Genomic DNA, 15,236 nt, shown 5'->3' with positions numbered 1-15,236 from the left:
ATCCTCTAGTTCTCGGGTTAGAGTAATCTGCCCTCCTAAAGTAATTTCTCAATTAATTTTAATGGTAACATTTCCCATGTAATGTTAAACCAGCTTTTTCATATAACTCGGTCCTTACTTTTATCTGAATTAGTAGTGTCTACGTGTCATTAACATCAAGTCTAACGCTAGTTTTCTCGCATTGGCCGCGTAATATATTATTTAAGACACTCGACATTAGTCCAATTCCGAAACGGATTCAACATTTCCTATGTAATTTGTTCAGGTTATTAAAAAATAACTGCTATTAATAGGTTATGTTCTTCATTTACGTAAAGCAAATTATTTATATATGTTCCTTCATTTAAATTTTCTTTTTTTGACACACCAACAATATTTATGTAATTAGTGAGGCTGATGGCGAGAATATGTCATTTTCGGGAACACGGTAAATGCCGCTCTGATTAGTAAATGCTGTATGCGAGGGGTAGATATGGACCCAGCAGGTGGCGTACTCTTATTAGTTTGACTCTAAATAATGGGTCCAGTTGCAGGTTTACCCATATTAGTGTAGGTGAGCGAAGGCAGGTGGGGCCCACAACAGGTGCACCCTTATTACTGACGCAGCAGCGACCGTATATAAACCCGGGCTGGTACTGAAGTAGACGCAGACGGCCAGGTATCCCAGCGCTCCTCTGTTCTTCAGCCCAGCTCCGGTGAGTCCCTCGCTGGTCTGACACCATTCCAGATCTTATTTCTTGCGTCCTAGTTGAGACTTTATGGAGAAGCACGTGACGCAACTCTTGTTTTTACCAAATATATCTTAGTATGAACTTGATGCTAGACATATACTTTATATACCATTTGGAAACATAATGACCACAGTTATGACAAGTAGACTAACTCCAGCAAGAGAGAACTGTACACATTTACACTCAACTTTGAGAGTTTCAGTTCCTACAAAGATAGGCTACCACGGTCAAACCTGTCTTAGCAGAGAATTTCTGAGAACCTCAGTTTCTCTGAAGGTACCAAGTTACGCATACATTTATACTGAACTTACAGTATTCTCACTTCCTACAAAGGTACCGAGTCAGATGTGACTTTGTCATTATTTTCTCAGTGGAAACTGCACGTTGTCGGTCAATCCCTCCCAGCAGTGACTCCTGCTGGCTTGTTGATTTCACCTATACTATTTAGAGATTTATTAATTGAAATTGTTCCATATATAACCATTTTACTTTTATTTCGAAGCTTCATTAATTATACACTGTGAACTCCATCTGCTTCTCGACAGAATTCTAAGTAGCACTTATGTAAAACCACTTGTGTATTTGTAAAATTTATGTAAGGAACTTACACCAAGTCTTTCCCACTCTCCTGAGTGCTTTGTTAAGGTCTGAGTGTGTGATTAGGACGAGACTTACATCTCAACGTCTAAATCAGTTAACTAAATATTATCCTTCCAAATTTAAGATAAACAAAGTTCTTCCACTTAGATACTTTTAACTGTTTAAGTGAACTTTTTCTTCGGTTATCAACTAAAGTTTAACCATACCAGCAGGAATTGTTATGCAGACATACCTTATTTTATTTGTTAACATATTTAGACAATATATTAGGCTTTTGATCTTAGAGAATATTTATTATCAGTTTCCATGAGTAGGATAGTAATAAACACAATTAACCTGGTATGATACCAAACAGAGCATTGATTGTTGCCGCCTCCAATAGCTTGTTAATTGTGTTTCTCAAGCTCTAGCTGTACTAGAGTTAAATTACAACTGTGACGTTCAACATTCAGGATTTATAAAGGAGATTCCTTTAGGCTGCTCATATTTCTGTTCTTCGGAGTTTAAGAGACTAATGTGAGTATTCTGTGTCCGCAGTGTTCCTGCTCCATGATGAAGGTCCTGATACCAGCAGTAGTCCTTCTTGCGGCGGCTGCCTTCGCTCTGCCGCAAACGAGGCCTCCGCCACCACGACCACCAACAGGAACCACTAATTCGACCCTGCAAAGGGCTCCACCAACAGGAACCACTAACTCGACGCTGCCAAGGCCTCCACCAACAGGAACCACTAACTCGACGCTGTCAGGGCCTCCTCCACCACCACCACGAGGATCTACTAACTCGACCCTGCCAAGGTTTCCACCAACAGGAACCACTAACTCGACGCTGCCAAGGCCTCCACCAACAGGAACCACTAACTCGACGCTGTCAGGGCCTCCACCACCACCACCACCAAGATCTACTAACTCGACCAAACCAAAACCTCCCAGTGATTAGTGGGACCAACAATACAGCTCAAGGATAACATTAATGGCGATCCACATGTATACCTTGTTTGTTTTATTATCAAACACAGATACACCCACGTTGGTCTACCTGTTACCCTAATCTACACCAAGGGAATTTCAGAATTCAGATCAAAAGCTAGCCATGTTCAACTAACCTCTCAATCTAATAGCCTATTCTAAAAAACTTCAAGTAGACTATGCTATCTTCTAGTACGGGAGAATAAATTAATGAATTAAAAGCACACTTCATTCATAGAGTTCACACCTGGAGTGCCACAGATAACGATATCCAGCCTAATATGTTATGCTTTACGTACATATAAGCATGAAATCTTAAGAAATCACAATCGTTAACGTGGTAATATGTGGTTCTTCTTGCATTGATAGTGTAGTGATAGTTGGAACAGCTAGTGCAAATTGTAACAATGTAAATTGCAATTTGTCTGTGATTTACAAAATTTTATTAAATTTATTGATGTATTACTGTTCTCACGTTGTTCTTATATGCAATCCAAGGTTATCATCAACTCCTTTGAAGGCATACTCTTTGGTTAATGGTTTTATTTCCTTTTTTGTTTTAAACTTTCAATAAATATCTGCAAGTAACATTAAACTTTCCCTGGCCAACCACTTAAATAGTCTCCTGCGTACACAGTCGTGTTTATCTTAGAGTTCAAGACAGCCTACAGCGTCATAATTATATCAAGCTTCGCTTGGATACAAGAAAATCAGCATCATCATTATATCCGTCCTTTTCTTTTTATTTCATATGTATGGGATGGGTTATTTATCTACAGCAACACCGTTAGTTTCATAGTTCTTTATTTATTTGCCTATCTCATTTATTTTATTGAAAGAAGGCATCAAACCAGGAAGATTAAGTAATACGTCTGTGTTGCTGGATATTCAGAAGGGGCTAAATATCACTCAGGATGGTAATACGAGAACAAAAATTAAGGTGTCAGGACTAAGGCCATGGGAATAGGTCAGGTTTAAGAGAGCGAGGTTCGTTACCGGTACCCGTGTTGTCAAACCAACGACCCTGCCAGTGACCGCGGACTGCGGAATGAATGAATTTGTGAAAAAGCAGCATAAGGAATCCTTTTATTGGGGGAAATGTGGAAAAGTATGAATGGTCTCCATCGTGGTGATGTCTATAAGTTCATATAAGACGACTCCAATGTAGCTGGGCACCCAGCAAAATTCGACTGTTTTAAATCTGCTAGAAATATGAAAGTGCAAGCACTGGATTTCGACCACCACAGGATGTAAAAGCGTTCAAAAAACTGGAGAACCACGAAGGCACTGTGAGAATCAACCACAATGATGACGAGAAAGCAGCTGACAAAGAGCATACAACATAGGATAAGGTTTCATCAGGGAAGATGTCAGTCTCTAGAGGCAGGCAGCACATAAACGTTTGGTCAGAAAAAAGAACGGAGTGGCTAACACTGTCGGCAGACTTACACCCATCTGTGAACAATGCAATGGAATGTGAATGTGAGGAAAAATGTTCAAGGAAGAGGCGTTTCATAACAGTAGGAGAGGGATCTCCATTCATCAAGTGGGCCAAGGTCTATCACGTGGGACGCTACGTGGGTGTAAGGCAGAAACAATGTGAGGAAAGATACAGAAAACACTTTGATACTGTAAATCCTAGCTACCTCTTACTTAAACTTTACCACTATGGTATCCGAGGCCTTGCTCTGGGCTATATTCGTTCCTATCTCAGAGACAGACACCAATATGTATTCATCAATAGCATAACCTTTCCCCCCTGTCTACCATTAACAGTAGGAGTGCCACAGGGCAGCATCTTGGGATATCTCATATTTCTTATATACATCAATGATTTGCCAAATGTTTCTAATCATTATTAAACGTATACTAATTGCTGACAATACTATCAACCCCCACACACTAAATAATATTGTCAATAATGAATTTAAAAGAGTCTACTCATAGATGATTTGTATAACCCACATTTATCAAGAAGTTTGTGATATTATTGATTTTATGACATTATTGATTTCACTTGATTACGGTTTGCAAGTGGAGTGGCGTGTTAAGTATGTAATTTCCCTTGGTGAACTATATTGTAGGATATTCGGGAATGGGGAGGGGGGGGGGGGGGAATGAAATTATGATGCACAGGATGGTGGGTATATGTTTAGGGTTGGCCTTGAGGGACTCAGTGGGAGCGTGAAACGGCGATATATGCAGTCCACTGATGAGTATACTTATTGGAAATGTTTCCCTTGACATTGAGGTGTGACTTGTGTAAAAGTCTATTTTTTTTTAATTCACAGTGTTGCCAATGTAACTGGAGAGTCATGTGCAGTTTGTTTACAACTGGAAGGTCCAGGGCTTGTGTCCCCCAACTGGACAGAGCCGTTTGAGCTCGTTTATCTTTTACCTGATGTCCCTGTTCACCTAGAAGTAAATAGGTAACTATGGAAAGGAAGGGAATTATCAGGAGAAAGCGCCAAGCTATTACAACTATATAGCACTCGGAAGGGATGAGGATTTGGGATGGGACGGTGGATAGTAATGGTACCCAACCACTTGGACAGTAGGAGATTGAACGCTGACCTGCATGAAGCGAAACCGTCGCTCTACCGTCCACCCCTGTGTAAATCAAACTTATATTTTTAGACATAAACAGATAAATATAGCCTACAATCTGACTGGTGAGAAATAATAACAAACACTGTGTAGTAGTAATGACAACAGATGGTAACAGTAGTAGAATAATAACAGTTGTAGAATAGTAACAGTAGTAGTAGGCAACAGTTGTTGAAATATTAACAGCGATAGCAAAAGTAATTGGTGAAAGATACTGGAGGAATAATTTTCTGTGATTCGAAGTCAGGTGAAAACCCAAAGTGCAAAATAGATACTAAAAATGTTGCAACATTCATTATAAATCTTATAATTAATACATAGAGCAAATGTTTCAGAATCTCCTTTGTATGGTTACCATCAAACAGGCGTTGACCAGCATGATGATATGGACACGGCTACTAATGCTATATGTGATAGTATCCGATTTTAGAAAGAATGCCAATTGTATTACACTTTTTTGCTATATTTAATAGATGACACTCGAAATTCAACTTGTTATCAATGAGAACACTAAGGAATTTACCATCTACTCTGTTGCTAATTTGGATACTGTTAGTTCTTAGGTTAATTTGATAATTTATTACCAAATAAAACATAGAAGGCTAGACGATGAGTCACAATAACGTGACTGTAGATATGATGAGTACCCCTCTGAGTGATTATTAAAATATACCAAGCCGGGAGGATTATGACTAACTAGCAATTTTTCCCTCGTTCGCAGTGAGTGAAGTATAGACCCTTCACTGATATAGGCCCAACAACATGGGTACATAGGCCCAGCAGCATGGGTACTCTTACTGCAGTCGCAATCGTATATAAACACGGGCAGGTATTGAAGGAGACACAGACGGCCAGGTATCCCAGCGCTTCTCTGTTCTTCAGCCCAGCTCAGGTGAGTCCCTCGCTGGTCATACACCACCCAGCTCTTATTTCTTGCGTCCTCGTAGGGACTATCGAAAAGCACGTGACGCAACTCGTTTTTAAATCAACTTACTTGAACCCAAATGGGCGAGTGGGGACAGCTGGAGTGGAGGTGTCGTAGTCGAAGCGAGTAGTGCCAGGGCTTAACCCAGCTGCTGTGAGTGTTTTATATGTAGCAAAACTCAATATGAATCTAATGCTAGACATAACATGCATTTAATTTATTTCGCATTGAACTATTTTACATTAACTTCAAAGTTTCATTAATTATACACTGAGCTCCAACTGCTTCCTGGTAGAGTGCGTTATCTGTCTTAAGGCGCGTTAGTTTTCGCTGACGGCAAATTGTATACTGCCGCAAAGCTTTGCGTTTTACTCTCCAAGGGAATGCCGGGGCAACCTGCCATCGTGGCCTTTAACCAAACAACGACAACGAGAGAGAGAGAGAGAAGATTAAGCCACCCAAAAGGTGGCTTGGGCATGAATAGCCCATAAGTGGTGGCCCTTTTGAGCCATTTCCAGTATCAATAGATGATACTGGAGATCTGTGGAGGTGCGACTGCACCCTGCGTGACGGGAAATGTCTCCCGTGGATGAGTAGATTGATGATTGATGAAGATTAAGCCACCCAAGAGGTGGCACGGGCATGAATAGCCCGTAAGTGGTGGCCCTTTCGAGCCATTACCAGTATTAAAAGATGATACTGGAGATCTGTGGAGGCGCAACTGCACCCTGCGTGACGGGAGATGTCTCCCGGACTAAGTGGTGACCAAATGGTGACAACGACAACGTTTGCTAACCCTTTATATACATGGCGTTTGAGCTTTGGGTGGAGCAAGGTGTGGAGAAAGAACTGATGATGGAACAACAAAGGTATAAGAGATATTGAGGCCGTACAATGGGACGCGGGTTCGATTCCATTGTACGGCCTCAGGTGTTTTCTCAGATACATCACGTTCATTGTACATGAAAGATATACTTGTTTCTCGTGTAGTGTCAGTAAGTCCTGCTACAGTGTCTAATAGTTCAAGATTAAAAGATACCGAGTGCATAGGTGACAGAGAAGTGCTAGAGCCTGCAGCATTCTTAAGAATTTAAATATGCAAGTTGCAGGTGTAATAATAATAACATCATTCACTGGCACCCTAAGTGAGAAAATGTTGTGTATTAGGCGTTCAATGAGGGATATAAAGATACCGGATTTTGTATATCAGTTTCATAATTGAAAAATTACGATTTGTATGGGGTTTGTGAAATTAAACTTTACTAAGATCAGGCCTAAAATGTTATGATTGCATACTTCTATGCACAAAAATAATCAATCAATCTATGCTCACTGTGTACACTTCTTCGTTTGTTTAGTCAGTGTGTATGTGAGAGCCTGTAAGTAATTATTAAGAGAAAACGCCAGGCCTAGAAGCCTGACATCAGGGGTAACTAGATATCATAAAAGAGTAAAAAGACATAAAACATGTTATGACAAAAGCATTAAATTCACCAAAGATTTTTATTGAAGAGTGAGTAACTTTCAAGAGCGATTGATTGCTGTCCTGGTCACCACCAAGCAATTTCGCATTTCTTTAATTTCAGTTAATCATTTATCTTGCTAATGTTTATATGTTCTTCGGCTTTTGGGAGACTAATGTGTGTGTGTTCTGTGCCCACAGTGTTCCTGCTCCGTGGATGAAGGTCTTGATACTGTCAGGGGGTCCTTCTTGTGGCGGCTGTCTTCGCTCTGCCACAAACGAACCCTTTCCCGAAGCCTCCAATCTCACCACTCTTCCCCGGGTTACCCAAGAACTTTACATTCCCGGGGAGCTTTCCATTCCCAGGGAACTTTACATTCCCGGGGAACTTTACATTGCCGGGGAACTTTACATTCCCGGGGAGCTCATTCCCAGGGAACTTTACATTCCCGGGGAGCTTTCCATTCCCAGGGAACTTTACATTCCCGGGGAACTTTACATTCCCGGGGAGCTTTCCATTCCCAGGGAACTTTACATTCCCGGGGAACTTTACATTCCCGGGGAGCTTTCCATTCCCAGGAAACTTTACATTCCCGGGGAGCTTTCCATTCCCAGGGAACTTTACATTCCCGGGGAACTTTACATTCCCGGGGAGCTTTCCATTCCCAGGGAACTTTACATTCCCGGGAACTTTACATTCCCGGGGAGCTTTCCATTCCCAGGGAACTTTACATCCCCCGGGAACTTTACATTCCCCTGGAACTTTACATTCCCCGGGAACTTTACATTCCCCGGGAACTTTACAAACCCTGGGAACTTAACAATTCCCAAGCTGCCTATTATCAAGACTCGACCTCCAACTGGCTAAACGCAGATGAAGCTTCCTCGGCCCACTCCAACTTAAGACAACATGATATCGTACGACACACTTATATGTAATAAAGTAATATAGGATTACCAATAACGACCGACAATTTTTTTTTTATTAACACACTCTTAGGTACAACCGCTCTATGCTGTTACTTTAATATAAATATATATATTACTTAGTAATAAAGTATGTATATCATACTTTATAATGGACGTTTTGTCTTGTCCGTGCATAACTAAAGTACACTAACTGATCTAAGTTTAGATAAGTTTTACATTTATATAACGGGTGTATGGAATAAATGTTCAACACTTCGACTCATTTACCTCATAAGTGTTTAGAAAGGAAAATTAATTGTATTTTGTGCTTAGGCTTTCAATAAACATAATCTTAATATCGTCGCATCAATTAAACCACCTCTTTTCAGGTATATGATGGCCTCACGTAAGTACCAATTATAAAACCGGCTTCTTCACTATATTGTGACCTTAAATATAATTTCAAGAAATCCACCAGTTATAGTTTCACTTGCTTATTATAGACCCTTCCTGAGGGCGGGAAGGGTCTCCCAAGTTCTCCCAGTGGAAGCCTAGGGAATCCTAGAGGATTTAGTTGAATCCCAGGTTACAATTTTTTATACCATGTCATAGTGTAGGATTTGTTTGGGCACAGGTTCGAATCCTCCTCATGGCTCCTACTGATTTTATCATTGATACATCATGTTAATGGCCCTTGAGGGTCCTTGTTGGTGTCAATCATGGAATTAACGTGAAACTTGCTAGAATGTTTTATGTATCATTTATACGCTCTGTGATTGACTACAATGCTCTACATCTCACACTGTATACAGACAAAGAGCTGAAATCTCTTGAAACCTTGCAAAATAAAGCTATGCGTCTCATCCTTGGGGCTCCAAAGTCCACGAGAATAGTTAATATGAGAGCAGAGTTAAAATTACATACCATAAGTGAAAGAATTTTGTCCATTAGCACAGGTTTCGGCGTGAAGGCGTTGAGTAGATCTCGGTAACACATGAAGTTTCAAGCTAAACTTTCTAATATGCTACACTCACCTGAGGTCTATAGAAGAAGAGCGAAATCTGATTATGCATTTTGGTTCTACAAGGTAGCCAATTCCATCAAAATATTAAATATGTACCCAACTTAATTAATGATTAATCAACCAATTACTCCATGGGATAACTGGGATCTATCAGTTAATTTTGTAAATACACCCAAGAAAGATAGTGTACACTCTACATTATTAAAACAGATAACACTGAAAAGCATCACTAAGAGTTCTCAGGGTATGGGTAACGATGTGTATCAGTGCTATACCGACGGTTCTGTAGAAGAAGGTGGACGATGTACCGGATGCGCATCCGGTACATATGCGCATAATATATTTGATGCGCATAATATATTTTAACAATCTTCTCCAGTACATACAGCAATGAAGCGCGTCAATGACTGGGCAAGTACAACTCAAACCGAACTTGCAGGCATATACCTTGCCACTGAATTTTTAAAAGACAAAGGCAGTGGAATTATATACTGTGACTCGCAGAGTGCACTCGGCATTGAACGCACATAGTAGTGACATCCAGACAATAGTCAGTGATATTCGAATGAATGTTTTAGCTGCTAAAGAAAACAGATTTGAAATTAAATTTCTATGGATACCATCACATGTTGGCATCTTAAGGTATGACACTGTTGATATGCTTGCAAAGACAGCCAGTAGAAAACCAGTAGTAAAAATTGATATGGCTGTTTCACTAGCAGTGACAAAGAGAATACTTAAACAAATATCTAATGAAGATCTCACCGACCTAACAAATTCACAAAGACCTGAAAGTTGCAGTATTAAATATTATGATAGATATCGTGAGGAGACATTCACATATGGAACTAATAGAGCAAGAACTCGGCAATGTGATATCATAGTTGCCAGAATACGCCTGGGATATAGACGTATCTAGCAGGTCTCTCAAAACCCAAATGTCGAGTACACAATGTGTCAACTTTGTGAAAGAGAAAACATGCACTCACTTGAACATTATATTGTAGAATGTCCCATATTGTCTGACTCGCCCTCCTGGGCTGAGGTATGCTGAACTCTGTAACTACTATATGAGTACTGAAACACTTGATGATATATTGGACTTGTACCCTAGATTGACCATGTAATGTAACTATATAACCTGCTGAGCTTGTAAAAGCATCTTAATCACCTTCAGTGGTTAAGTTCTTAATTGCACACATAGGTTCTCTGTCAGCTATCTCACCCTGTCAGAGTAAAAGAGACAAATATATGTGTATGTATGTATGTGTATAAAGTATATGTGGAAGCTGATCAGAATTACATTTCACCATTATAAATTCACATTAATGCATTCATAAATCTGTGTATCTATGTATTTACGTATGTAGCTTAGCCTAACATTTTAAAAGCACTACGATCACCTGTGGTTGTTCAATAAATCTCTGAACTGTATGTTTGACAAATCTCTCACCTTGTCCATGGAGGACAGAAGAAAATGTATATATGCTAGTTACCATTGTAAATGTGTGGCCAAGTCTGTGGTAGAAAATAATAATAATAATAATAAATCATGTTAATGTGATTTCTTTTTGCAATAATAATAGTATATATAATTCAATAATTTTCATTTAAGTAAAAGTTCATACATACAGAATTGGGTACAAAAAGAATGATGGATGTCTAGGGGACGGCAAGGGTCAAAAATACATTACAGAGGAATCTTATAGATACTGGTAATATATTGAAAAAAAATTCTAAAACTGTTGGCATTTTTTCTAAAATTTTAGATTTAGATTTAGATTTTTTTTATTCAGGTAAGGGTACATACATTGAGTTACATACATAATGCTGGATTTAAAGATAGAGCTAGTAGATAGAGCTAGTACATACAATGCCTAAAGCCGCTAGTACGCATAGAGTTTCGGGCAAGGTGAGAGAAAAAACACATAGACTAAAACTTAATAGTAATTGAGCTTAAGATATAAATTGTGTTAAAAAAAAAGAGGGGGGAACAAGGCAGAGAATAGCAATTATACAAGTTGGTCTACAAACAGCATTGATTACAATAGTAATAGATCAGATATTATGTAACTCGCCCTGCCCTGTTGACGCTCTATTACTCTCTCATCTATCCCTATCTCAACTATAGTATATGTGCTTGGGGTTCTACTACCCAAAATCCTTTACGTCCTCTAATTACTCAACACAAAGCTGCTATTAGAACAATATCAAACTCTGGCCCCAGACAGCACTCTGCACCCTTACTTAAATCTTTTAATATGTTAAATATTAAGTCACTGCACATCCTCTCATGTGGACTCTATATATTTAAAACTCTGAACTGTAATGTCAATCCTGACCTTAAACACTTCCTAGAAGGTTGTAACAGAACCCATGGGCACCTCACCAAAAACAAATACCTATTTGATATTCCAAGAGAGTGCCTTAACCAAACTAGAAATGCTCTACAAGTCAAGGGGACCCAGAATATGGAACGACCTTCCCATTCATGTCAAAGGCTGTACCTCTCTCAACCAGTTTAAGAGAAAAACCAAATTCTACCTAATAAACTCCATGTAACCTACTTACCCCCTAAATGTCAACCCATGTCTTGCTATTTTCAAACAATACTGTTTGTTGACCAAGTTGTAAAATTGCTGATTTCTGCCGTGTCCGCTCCCCCCCTTTTTTCCCCTTTTTCAACACAATTTATACTTTAATCTCAATTAGTATTAAGCTTTAGTGTCTTAAATGACTTTAGGTATTGTATGTACTAGCTCTATCTATAAAACCAACAGTCTGTCTGTAACTCATCTTCTATGTATGTACTTTTACCTGAATAAACCTTTTTATTTTTTATTTTTGACAGTATCCGATTTTAGAAAGAATGCCAATTGTATTAGATTTTTTTGCTATATTTAGTAGATGACACTGGAAATTCAACTTGTTATCAATGAGAACACTAAGGAATTTACCATCTACTCTGTTGCTAATTTGGATACTGTTAGTTCTTAGGTGAATTTGATAATTTATTACCGAATAAAATATAGAAGGTTTGACGATGAGTCGAAATAACGTGGCTGTAGACATGATGAATACCCCTCTCAGTGATTATTAAAATATGCCAAGCCGGGAGGATTATGATACACAAGCAATTTTTCCCTCATTCTCAGTGAGTGAAGACTAGTGAGGATCTTTCTGAGGTAGGTTGTGATTGAAGGGCTGGTGGGGCCCACAATAGGTGCACACTCATTACTGACGCTGCAGGAAACGCAGCCTCAACCGTATATAAACCCGGGCAGGTACTGAAGGAGACACAGACGGCCAGGTATCCCAGCGCTCCTCTGTTCTTCAGCCCAGCTCAGGTGAGTCCCTCGCTAGTCAGACACCATCCAGATCTTATTTCTTGCGTCCTCGTAGACTACCGAAAAGCACGTGACGCAACTCGGTTTTTTAATCAACTTCGGAGAGTAATCTTTTATTATTATTATTATTTTCTAACACAGACATGGCCACGCATTTACGATGCTAATCAGCATATATACATTTTCTTCTGTCCTCCATGGACAGGGTTAGTGATCTGTTAAACATATAATTCAGAGATTTATTAAACAATCAACCACAGAAGGTGATTGTAGTGCTTTTAAAATGCTAAGCTAACCTACAAACATAAATAAATACACAGATTTACGTCTGCCCTACATAAACAGTGTTCGAGGTGTCTTTTTTACATAGTGTCATTAATGTACATTTACAAAGGAGAAATGCAATTGTGACTAGCTTCGACATACCCTGTATACAAATACACAAAGTGCCAGGGCTTAACCCAGCTGCTGTGTGTGTTTTATATCAAACAAAACTCAATATGAATCTAATGCTAGACATAACATGCATTAGCATTTAATTTATTTCACATTGAACTATTTTACATTAACTTCAAAGTTTCATTAATTATACACTGAGCTCCATCAGCTTCCTGGTAGAGTGCGTTATCTGTCCTAAAGCGCGTTAGTTTTCCCAGACTGGCAACGTGTATACTGTCGCAAAGCTTTGCGTTTGACTCCAAGGGAATGCTGGAGCAACCTGCCATCGTGGCCTTTAAATCAAATAACAACAATGTTGTTGTTTTAGATTTAGCTACTCAGAACGAAGTGTCCATGTAGCACGGGCTATGGTGAGCCCGAAAAACAACAACAAAGTTTGCTAACCTTTTATACACATGGCGTTTCAGCTTTGGGTGAAGCAAGGTGTGGAGAAAGCACTGATGATGGAACAACAAAGGTATTTGGTAACAACAACAAAAGCAACAACGCGGGTTCGATTCCATTGTACAGCCTCAAGTGTTTTCTCAGATACATCACGTTCTAGAGATTTCATTGTACATGAAAGATATACTTGTTTCTCGTGTAGTGTCTGTAAGTCCTGCTACATTGTCTAATAGTTCAAAATTAAAAGATACCGAGTGCACAGGTGACAGAGAAGTGCTAGAACATGCAGCATTTTAAAGATTTAAATATGCAAGATGCAGGTTTATATTTAATAATAGCAACATCATTCACTGGCACCCTAAGTGAGAAAATATCGTGTATTAGGCGTAGAATAAGGTATATAATACGGGATTTTGTATAGCAGTTTCATAATTAACAAAATTTTGTTACTATTTGTATGGGGTTAGTGAAATTAAACTTTACTAAGTTCAGGCCTAAAATGTTATGATTGCATACTTCTATGCACAAAAATAATCAATCAATCTATGCTCACTGTGTACACTTTTTCGTTTGTTTATTCAGTGTGTATGTGAGAACCTGTAAGTAATTATTAAGAGAAACGCCAGGCCTAGAAGCCTGACTCAGGGGTAACTATATAGACATCATAAAAGAGTAAAAAGACATAATGCATTTGATGCCTAAAGTATAAAATTCACCGAGGATTTTATTGAAAAGTGAGTATCTTTTAAGAGCTGATTGATGGTTACCACCAAGTAGTTTCGTATTTCTACAATTTTAAGCCTATTAGTTAATTATTTATTTTGCTTATCTTTATATGTTCTTCGGCGTTTAAGAGACTAATGTGTGTGTTCTGTGCCCGCAGTGTTCCTGCTCCGAGATGAAGGTCTTGATACTGTCAGGGGTCCTTCTTGTGGCGGCTGTCTTCGCTCTGCCACAAACGAACCCTTTCCCGAAGCCTCCAATCTCATCACTCTTTCCCGGGAACTTTACATTCCCCAAGAACTTTACATTACCCGGGAACGGTACATTCCCCAAGAACTTTACATTACCCGGGAACGGTACATTCCCCGGGAACTTTACACTTCCCAAGCTGCCTTTCAGTAAGGCTCTACCTCCAACTGGCTAAACGCAGATGAAGCTTCCTCGGCCCACTCCAACCTAAGATAACATGATATCGTACGACACTTTTTTTTATTGACAAACTTACTTAATATTAGTAATAAAGTAATATAGAATTACCAGTATATGTATATACTGGTAATTACTATATCATACTTTATAATGGACGTTTTGTCTTGTCCGTGCATAACTCTGACCTAAGTAAATATCAGAGATTTCTTCCTTTTAAGCATTAATTGTTGGATATTTTCTACAAAAGCTTTAGTGCTGGAATTAGCAATATCTAAGTTTATATCAGTTTTATATTTGTATAACGTGTGTGTGGATTAAATGATCAACACTTCGTTTATTAATTTAACCTCATAAGTGTTTAAAAAGGAAAATTAATTGTATTTTGTGCTTACTTTCATTAAATATAATCATAATATCGCCGTATTAATTAAACCCGTCTTTTCAGTATATGATGACCTCACGTAAATACCAATTATAGAACCTGCTTCTTCACTATATTGTGGCCTTAAATACAATTTAGGGAAATCCACCAGTTATAGTTTCACTTGCTTATTATAGACCCTTCCTGAGGGCGGGAAGGGTCTCTCAAGCACTCCCAGTGGAACCCTAGGGAATCCTTGAGGATTTATTTGAATCCCAGGTTGAATTTTTTTTTACCATGTCATAGTGTA

General features: G+C 38.9%; 3 long non-coding RNA genes across 3 annotated transcripts; all 3 read left to right on the top strand.

Moving 5' to 3' along the window:
- The first annotated feature begins 439 nt into the window (after nt 1-439).
- Nucleotides 440-2,884, top strand: LOC123747197 (uncharacterized). Its single transcript, XR_006771651.2, has 2 exons — nt 440-695; nt 1,869-2,884. It is a non-coding gene; the product is annotated as an uncharacterized lncRNA (long non-coding RNA).
- Nucleotides 2,885-5,753: 2,869 nt separating this feature from the next.
- LOC123747255 (uncharacterized) lies at nt 5,754-8,555 on the top strand. Its single transcript, XR_011226168.1, has 2 exons — nt 5,754-5,795; nt 7,492-8,555. It is a non-coding gene; the product is annotated as an uncharacterized lncRNA (long non-coding RNA).
- Nucleotides 8,556-12,136: 3,581 nt separating this feature from the next.
- On the top strand, nt 12,137-14,978 carry LOC123747196 (uncharacterized). Its single transcript, XR_006771650.2, has 2 exons — nt 12,137-12,570; nt 14,297-14,978. It is a non-coding gene; the product is annotated as an uncharacterized lncRNA (long non-coding RNA).
- The last annotated feature ends 258 nt before the right edge of the window (nt 14,979-15,236 follow it).

This window comes from Procambarus clarkii, chromosome 94, assembly GCF_040958095.1.
Source record: "Procambarus clarkii isolate CNS0578487 chromosome 94, FALCON_Pclarkii_2.0, whole genome shotgun sequence".
Lineage (NCBI taxonomy): Eukaryota > Metazoa > Arthropoda > Malacostraca > Decapoda > Cambaridae > Procambarus > Procambarus clarkii.
This window is presented reverse-complemented; position numbering and strand designations above follow the sequence as displayed.